Raw genomic sequence first — 10637 nt, forward strand, 5'->3', positions numbered from 1 at the left:
AAATATCACAACTGCAACTTTATAAACATCTAACAGGAAGACAGAAAAAAGACATCCTAAGGGAGACAACAGACTTCCACTACAGGACAGCACACAGAAGAGACGAAGGGGAAGCTACACCAGGACAGCTCACAGAAGAGAGAGAGGTAGAGCAACACCAGGACAGCACACAGAAGAGACAGAGGTAGAGCAACACCAGGACAGCTCACAGAAGAGAGAGAGGTAGAGCAACACCAGGACAGCACACAGAAGAGACAGAGGTAGAGCAACACCAGGACAGCTCACAGAAGAGACATAGCTAAAGCAACACCAGGACAGCACACAGAAAAGACAGAGCTAAAGCAACACCAGGACAGCACACAGAAGAGACAGAGCTAAAGCAACACCAGGACAGCTCACAGAAGAGACAGAGGCAGAGCAACACCAGGACAGCACAAAGAAGAGACAGAGGTAGAGCAACACCAGGACAGCACACAGAAGAGACAGAGGTAGAGCAACACCAGGACAGCTCACAGAAGAGACAGAGGTAGAGCAACACCAGGACAGCTCACAGAAGAGACAGAGGTAGAGCAACACCAGGACAGCACACAGAAGAGACAGAGCTGAAGCAACACCAGGACAGCTCACAGAAGAGACATAGCTAAAGCAACACCAGGACAGCACACAGAAGAGACAGAGGTAGAGCAACACCAGGACGCACACAGAAGAGACAGAGGTAGAGCAACACCAGGACAGCACACAGAAGAGACAGAGGTAGAGCAACACCAGGACAGCTCACAGAAGAGACAGAGCTGAAGCAACACCAGGACAGCACACAGAAGAGACAGAGGTAGAGCAACACCAGGACAGCACACAGAAGAGACAGAGGTAGAGCTCGCAAGCAGCGCAACAAGCATCGTAGCAAACATCGCACAAACAACGCAGCAAGCATCACAACAAACTTTGCATCAAGCATCGCAGCAAGCTTTGAAATCGTCAGGACATACTTGAGCAGATTATTGTCTGTCCACACAGTTAACCTGTGGCCCTGAAACCAAGGATTACATTTATCATAAACAACCCACATCATAGTGAAGAACTCGATGAGCATGATATTTTGACTGACTTATTCAACAGACATGAGGAAAGGCTAATTGAAATCTAGGTAAGCTGAAGACACATTATTCACTAATGCAGACTTCAGAATTTAGAAAAGTCTGTACACTCAAGGGGCCACTCCTGAGGACAGACCTTTGTCTACTGCACAAGCCTAATTACACCCTTACTTTTGCACAAAGTGATAGAACCACCTATAAGTGATAAAGTGGCCTTGCGAGTACAGAGCAGTTCTCACTAAAATGCCACCATACCTAGAAAGGGGTGGATCTTACACACAGACAGAGTGTCACCGTCAGACTCCACATTCACAGTAGCCCCCTCCTAAGAAATTATATGACCTAAAAACTTTAAAGACCTCCTAGGAAAATTGCACTTAGCTGGAGACAGCTTCAGGTTATGTTCCTTCAACTGGTCAAACACCACTGCGTAAGCACTGCAAACTCTCTTCTGCCAAACACCAAAAGGTTATCCAAATAACATAGAAGTCTTAAGAAATGTTGGTCTCCAAAGATGGAGAGCATCATCCTCATGAATGTAGCTGGACTCTTGCAAAGACCTGAAAAGATGCAGGTTATAATCATGCAATCCTAGTGCTGCCGGGAAAAGACACCCTAATATTCCTTTATCAGATCAACTAGTTAATCCTTCCAGTGAGAAGAGACCTGACAGTTGTCAATGGATATAGCACTCAGACCAGTGAACTGCCTGAACAGACCTTACCCAGACCCCATGTGAAACAAAATCATAATTAAAATCCCCCAGTGCAATACAAACAAGGCTGACTGCAGTCAGTTTTTTATTGCACAAACGACTTACTGCAACACACACGTGTTATATGTGACCCAAACTGTTTTTCGTTGTGTACTACAATGACAATTAAACTCCTTGAATCCTTGAATCCTTGAATCCTTATATATGCAGGCGACACAGGACACACACACACACGCACACGGAGGCCTTAGGTTGCCATGAATTCTTGCTCTGCTTTTTTCCCATCCCGGGACTTCCTTCCTCCAGGATCCTCCAGGATCCCCCAGGAGCGATGGGCAGCTTCTCAGCAAAGCAAACCGTCCGTCTCGGTCAGGGACGGACAGGAGTGTTCTGTTCTTTTTGCATATTTTTCTGTTGGGGTTCTTAGTGCAGGGAAACCCCTTGTGAACATGGGGAGAACATGCAAACTCCACACAGAAAAGCCTGGGAGATAACCCAGGTCTGAAGGTCTGGGGAGGACCTGCCCCCAAGAGCCAACAGCCCCCCATGCGGGAATCGAACCCATGACCTTTTTGCTGGGAGGGGGCAGTGCAATCACCTGCCATCAGCTGATGTGTTCCCATGTGACTGCAGTCAGCCTTGTTTGTTTGTTAAAAATAAGAAGTGTGTTCTTATTTTTAACAAACAAACAAGGCTGACTGCAGTCACATAGGAACACATCAGCTATCACATAGGACAGACAACCCGTCCAACTGTCTGTTACTACAGAGAGAGGAAGTGGGGTCAAGAACAACCATGCTGCCAACAGAGATATGAGTCTTAGCCAGTGACCTACCCCACGCAAGATGATCAGTCAGGCTGGCAGCGTGACTGCGCTCTTCAGCCTCAGTGTTCCTACTTTATCTGCGATGGACTCTCTTTTCCATCTCTCCAGATAAGACAAATTACTTGAATAAAGCCCACTGTCTCTTAAACTGCAACATTTGGCTGAGCCACATCAATCCAGAAACCATCACTGCACATAACTGCCTGATTGGAAGCTTAAGAAACATTTGTGCCTACAATCAATGGATCCCCCTGCCACTCAACAATCAACACTGGGACTTTGAAATGGAATCCAAACATCCCAATAGCCACGTCACAGACAGAGGACGGGTCTGCTTACCTCCACAGCCAGCCAGGACAATATCAACAGGGTCCAGAGACTCATCTGGTAACACATCTTCTTACCACAACATCTGCACTAAGCGTGGTCAGATGGGTAAACTCAGATGCCTGCCACTGCCCTCCTCCAAATGGAGGCTCTCGTGTGTCCCTGATCCGGCTTCTGTTTAATTCCCACTATAGTAGAAAACACTAGCACACCCCACACCCTGTGACCTACCCTGACACTGTGTGCTCAGGACCGAAACACAAAAAGCACAGTTATAGTGTGGATGGGTAGTATGATCAGCACTGACAGACCTTACATTTAAAACTTTGCCTCACACTCTGATCAGGTCGGCTATTTTGGGGAGCTTGAGCATCACACACCAATACCCTTTCCAGGACGCCCAGTAACCTGCCCAGTAACCTGTCCAGTGTGGTACCCTCTCCCCTCTGTTCCTTGAGGTTTCTAAAAAACTAATCTAGAGGTGCCTGGACTTCACAGGCAGTCTGCTTACTCTGAGGCTTACTTAGAAACATCAATGAAAGATCTCTGTCAGGGCAATGCCTAATAAACATGGCAGCAGCAACTTCTACAGTCTGCAGCCGCATTGTCCTGCCTTCATTCTCCAGGTACTGTTCCGCTACCTCAGCTGCCTTATTCAGCCTAATCCAATAGGCAAGAGGTTGCTCATTGACATACGGCATAGTAGAATAGAAATCAGCCAAGGGCATACCCGAATGCACAGTACTGTCAAAGTGTTGTCTCTGGATGCAAAAGTCAGCCTCTACTTCACCTGAATCAGACACCTGGATATTATTGCGGAGCCAAATCCTAATTACATCCCTGGCCCATCAATCTGCTAACAAGCTAGTCAACACATGCCCTCCCACTGTTGCTACTCTTATTCAGATACTCCCTCATTAATCCCTCCCACTCACACAGAGAGTACTTATCCATGCTTTCACCTCTAAAAAAAGGTGGGTCTTTCCTCTCAGATCTTAGGGAAAGATTACATTTGGAAGCATCTATGAAAGAACCACCTAGTGGGAAACCCGGTGGACCTAAAGGGAATCTAATGAAAAGGCTCACACTGACAGACTGACTTATAGTAGCACTGATCTCTGTAACCTGCTCTCTAGTTAACTTAACAGGCTAATCAGAATCAGTGTACTCAACTGGTGGTTAACTGAGGAGTAAAAGAGAAGAACACCCAACTCTATGCTTAGCAAAGCAACGGCTAGCTAAATCTGGCCTAGCTGGAGGGCTCAATGTCAGAAGTCCTCTAAACCTCCCAACACTACCCCGTACCTTAGCATCCATTGTAACTTAATAATCAAAAGTACAAGAAATAAGAGAAAGAAGAAATTAGGAATATACAGCTATATACAAAATGCTATATACATCACCTTCAGAAAAAATATACGGACAAACAAATCCATGCAAAAGATAGGCTGGAGCTGGCATTCCAGGCGGCAGCAGCAGCAACAGGTTACGACACCATGTTGAGGCAGCAACTCTGGTGTTCGGCTGTACCTGAACAAACAATGGGTCAGGCCACCAGTGTAACGGGAGTGTTTGCTCTCTCTCTCTCTCTCTCTCTCTCTCTCTCTCTCTCTCTCTCTCACTCTCTCTCACTCTCTCTCTCGCTCACTCTCTTTCTCTCTCTCTCACTCTCTCTCTCTCTCTCACTCTCTCTTTCTCTCTCTCACTCTCTCTTTCTCTCTTTCTTCGGCAGGACAGCACACAAAAAATCAGAACCACACCCGCTAGAGATACAACTTAAACTTGTAAAAACGTGTAAAAATACCAAACTGCCTTACATCAAATTAAATACATCGAAGTAATAAATACATCGAAGTAAAAAATACATCGCGAACAACACGCAAAATCAAGACAAGATGACAACTGCAACATTATAAACACAAAAATACAAACATCTAACAGGAAGACAGAGAAAATACATCCTAAGGTAGACACAACAGACTTCCACTGCAGGACAACACACAAAAGAGACAGAGGTAAAGCAACACCCAAAGTTAAGAAGTTCCTAGCATGGGACACACACGCACACATACTATACACAGGAGAACGCACATTCTCACACACACATAGAGACACATACAGCATGCACATCTTAAAGTAATCAAGCTGAAAAACCTTCAACTTAACATTTCAAATTATGCACTGGTAACCATAATCACTGTCTGTCATCCAGCTGATGTAACCACTCTATCCAGTAAACAGTAGAAGCCAGATCAGAAAGTGATTAAAAAAACCAAGCTGAAGTTTGGTGAATATTCCTGCTAATTAAGCTATTAATTGAAAATGTTATACAATTCCCAGTAGAAGCTTAAATAACCTAGGATGAGAGTGCCTTGATAATAAGCTGGCACTTTTGTCTGGTGGATTCAGAGTCCCCTGTCTCCTTTGCCGGCCGTCCATTAAAACTGTTTACAGCTTCAATTTACCTGTGACCATCTATAAATACACACGGCCCTTTGTTTTTTAAGTCTGAGTTTTGGGCACACAGATTCAGTGCGTCACCCAACTCTCAACCCTCTGTCTGCTGCCAACTGATGTGGGAGTGTCTGTCTGTCTGTTTATCCATCTCTTGATGTCTCTTTCTCTCTCTCATGCTCTCTTTGTGCTCAGACTTTCAAACAGATGTCTATGTTTTTCACCATTACACCCTGGATTTCATAAGGTCACTCATAAGAACAAATGGATCTTATATGTTAATTTCCATATCTGCCTAAATATTGTCCTGAAGTCTTTGTATTGTGTCGAAGTGGCCAAATCTGCATATCATCACTAAAGATACATCCGTGGACTGGGAAAACGGTTCGGGATTTCAATATAGATTCTGATTATTTAAAATGTCTTAGATTTAATAAAAAAGCAGTTAACTAAGACTGATCACCATATCATAAGCGGTCAATTTCAACAACAAGACTGAAATTACAATTATTTATCAATAAAGTTTCAGAACACTTCTGTAAAGTGTGCCTTCAAGCTATCTGAACAAAAATATTAAATTAATGTGAATAGAAAATGTACGCCTCAGCTACATTTTATGTTAAAGTAGTTTCTGGGTTGTCTTCGAAACAGCTCCTACGTCTTGTGTTTCCCTTGATTAAAATGCAAAGTATTTAAAGTACTGTGAAAACAATAAAAAATGAGCACTGTCACCGTCATGATTAATATTATTTCAGCCATAATGAAATACTTAACCTGGTAGGGATTAGCCAACATATCAATGAACAGATCAAGTCAAGCCCAACGTTAAACCGAAATTGACTTAATCTGTGATACCAGATTAAAATCTATATATAAAGAATTCTGTCAATAATTCAAAGCCATTGCTGCCTAGACGTAGTCTATGTAAGTATACTACTCACCATACTTCTTCCATTTGGGCTTTTTAGGTTATTGAATGGCCTTTATCTGATGGAAAGCATTCATTTCAGTAAAATTCACTGAACATATTTCATATGGTTAAAAAATATGTTCAGTGAATTCTACTAAAATAAAAATAATTCTGCTTAAATAAGTTCAGATAGCTGTGTATTGTTTTATTGAAATAGTTGACAGCACTATTTCAATGAAGTCAACCTCTGAAGTTCATATTACGTGTTGCTGAACATTTTATATTATACTGCATGTAGTTTGATACAATTTGGAACGGTATTACTCAAGATGACCATCATAAGAAAGCACTGAATAGTTAAATAGTGGAACAAATGTAATGTTTATAGAGACATACAATTTGTTCCATGATTGCAAAACAACTTTTGTGAGTTAAAACAAAACCAGCAACTGGTCTGTAGGAATAGCAGAAAGACAGCAGTAGAAATACTACTTTTGCCTACAATTCAAGTCATTACTGTTCCGAGAGAAAAAAAATACAATGCATTAAAAATATGTCTGAATTGTATCTACATCTGTTTCCATAGTTCGAAATTGACAAATAATTTAAAGCTTACGATTTGCAAATATCAGGAATTGAGTGTGTGTTTGTGTGTGTGGGGGGGTGTGTGTATGCTCATCCACCCATCTTCCTTTTGGTTGATATTTCCCATGAAATGTGGCATGGAATGCCTTCCTCTCACACATAAATAAACATACGCTCCACACATGTTCCATGTGCATCTTAATATGTCCTCTGTGCCCACCGAAGTGTGATCTCAAGCTATTTGCAGCCAGGAACTAACGCTGACGCACCCCCAAACGGCACGCATTGTGAACCTAAGGTGTGGAGAAGTGACTGTACGGCGGTCTGTACCTGATCGCCTGACGTCACAGGGACCCTCACCTGGGTATGGGAGGAGCGCCGATGCTGAGTCACACCTCACACCTCCGCTGACTCATCATGACTCAACGGAAGGACACATGGACGAGAGGCAGGGTGGAGATACACTGCTACCCACCCATGGACACAGAACCTAAACTCTCAGAGCATGCATGTACACACACACACACACACACACACACACACAAGCATGACACCTAAATATTTGTCTTATTGCGCTCAACATTGGAACACAAAGACAGAACCATAATTAGAACATGAAATATTCTGTTCACATATTCATTCAGAAATATACATCACTGACTGCTTACAATACTTTAAAAGGTTTTTTTATCTGCACTTTAGACTATGAAATTGTGTCATACAGAAAACATACATAAGTCGTGGCCACATGGTAAGTGGTCTTTCCTGAACCAGGATGTACATTGTGAACCAAAATGTACAGCACAGTGATTTTACACAATAGTTCATTTATACGACTGTCTAGTAGTTCATACAACTTTCTGTAATTGTGAGGCTGTGTAACAATTCTAGCAAATCGCAGGGTGAAATATTACTTCTGAATAATATACATCATCTATACAGTGGAAAATCATAGACTAATTTTATCAGGGACAATACCACTCTCTGATAAACACCCTTACGTTTTGATGCAAGTGTGTGACTATACCTGAACATAACAAGTCAATGTAAGTGTATGTAGTTTTGATGGAAACATCCCAATCCTAAAGTTGAATTTAGCAAATTGAGTCAGTTTTCAAGAGCATAGACCTCGGTTTGAGTAGATGTGTCAGATAAATTATACATACATGCAATTATGAAAAAAAATGTAAAAGGTTAAATACAACCAAAGATGCAGGTAGAATGTTCAGTAAACAATTGTCCACACTTAACCATGTGGGAAGGAGAAGCAGTGATGATGCAGCTATGATGCAGGACCAGTTAGGACTAAAATGTGTTTAGTGTGACACGGCTTCCCTGTAATGGATGGGGAAGGAGAGATAAAATAAAGGGAGATGATGTAAAAGACATCGCTGGACTAAAGCAGCATGCAACAGGAGTAAAAAGGAGGATACAACATAAATACAGTTTCATTGTATGGATATCTCAAAATGTTTTTAAAAAAGCAACCACATCACACTGCTGGAGCAAAAGGAGACCTTCATGAAGAGAAAGGATCCCCCCCTTTCAGGCAAAAAAACAATATTACGACACTTTAGGCTACAGGTTAAAATACTTTACGTAAAGCAAGCAAAACAGGGAGGGAGAAATGTGTTAACACACAAATATAAAATCGGGAAAGATGTTTCTCCTACGGGTGTGAGGGAATTTTATTACAATGCATCTATAGGTTAAATCAGGTTGACCATTATGTGTATCAACAGGAAACCGTCTTTGTTTGAAACGCTATTAGTTTAAAAGTTTTTCAGTGGTCCTAAAGTCTTTGTGCATGTGTGGCTATAATTGAGCTTGAGTGAGCATATTATTTTGATTCTTACTGTAATCTCATTCAGTGCTAGGGTGTTAGTGAGTTGTCTAGAGGAGAGCAAATTGTGACTTCTAATTACGTTTGAAATGGGAAGCAATATATAGAACGAGAAAGCCTGCTAATACAAAAAATGCACGAAACATGTTTACTCTAAATACTTTTGCTGATCTGCTTTTATTTCTCAGAATCATGTCATCCTCCATGTCTTTGAAAATGAGCAAAATAAAATATCAAAACATATATCTCAACAGAATAGGTGTGTGTGTGGGTGTATGCTCATGTGTGTGGGTGAGCGTGTGTGTGTGTGTGTGTGTGTGCGTGTGTGTGTGTGTGTGTGTGTGTGTGTGTGTGTGTGTGTGGGTGGGTGTATGCGGATGTATGCATATTATCGTGCATCAATGTTTTCTGTGATTGCATCTTCCTAAATGTGCATCCTGAATATGTGTCTTTGGTCCTGTATAGATGTGTGTGTGTGTTGTGTTTCATGGATGTGCTTGCTTTTCTTTCTGTTTGTGTGTGTGTGCGTGCATGTGAGCGTGTGTAAGGGTGTGTGTGTGTGTGTGTGTGTGTAAGAGTGTTTGTCTACATATGTGTACATATTTGTATTGTCTCTGCATGTGTATCATGTTGATTTGTAATGCAGTATGACTGACTGCATATAGTGTGTACGTGGTATACCTGTCTACCATTCCTGCCTGGTCATTACAAAGGTGTTACATCTGAATATAGTATTTTCTTGAAAAAACTTTAAAGCAAGCTCAGGTGAACTAGCATCTAAATGGCAAAAGCCTTGAATGTAAACATTTGCTCACACTGCAGACATGTAGAAATGTAACTATTCAAATACAGAACTACATTCACAAATCAAGCCATCTTTCTGTAAATTGTAGGCTACCACGCAGAAAATGACACGACAAACACACTGTTCCCAGACCTACAAGGGCACATAACATTGGAAAGCATTCAGTGCAAGGAATTATACATTATTGTGAGTTTGTGTGCGTGCATGTGTGTGTGTTTGTGTGAACATGGAGTCAGTGGGCCCTATCTTGCACCCAGCGCAATTGACATTGTCACCGACGCATGTATCATTCCTATCTTGCACCCGGCGCACAGCGCGATTTTCCCTCCAGAGGCGCGCTTCGAAATGAACTTGCGTCGACATGGGCGGGGGCGGAACAGAGAAGGCGTTTCTCTGGCGCAAGTGGTATTTTGCAGTTTCAAAACAACGCCGTGCGCCGTGCGCCATTGACCAAAAAAAAGCTGGTCTAATGTGAGGCGCAATGTCTAAAGTCTGTAACGCGTATTCAGAACGCTATTTTAAGGGCGCATGTGCTTGCCCGCACAGTATAGGACCTGTAGGCGACACTTTACTTCTGTCGTCTTCACGAGAGATTTACACCAATTGTTTGGCAAGCCATATATAATTACAAGGAAAATAAAGTATTTACCACATGAGGAAATCATTGTGATATCCGTATCCAAGACATTTAAAAACTAGGCATACATCTAGCGTACACAATTGACCCAAATGATTCAGGTTAATTGAAGCTGCGTGACATTTGATTTATTGTATGGCTTTGTTGCATTTATTTAATGCCAGTATTATTATAAATCTTGTAAACTCATCTCTGTGTATGTGGACTTTATTTATGTACCTTGGGTTTGGTCAGCTGGTGCACTGGCTTGGGTGCCGATTTCCATGCCCCCAAATCCCTGCACGCTCTCAGGCGTGAGGGTAGACGTGGCGATGTCCTCTGCTGCCGTCAGATCCTGGGTCGAGGCAGATCCACCTCCCGTGAAGGCACGAGAACGTGTGTTACCTTCCAGCTTGGATGTCCCACGTCTCCGGACGTCATTATAGCGTTTTCGGCAACGTT

The sequence above is a fragment of the Sprattus sprattus genome (assembly GCF_963457725.1).
Source record: "Sprattus sprattus genome assembly, chromosome: 7".
In the NCBI taxonomy this organism is placed as follows: Eukaryota; Metazoa; Chordata; class Actinopteri; order Clupeiformes; family Clupeidae; genus Sprattus; species Sprattus sprattus.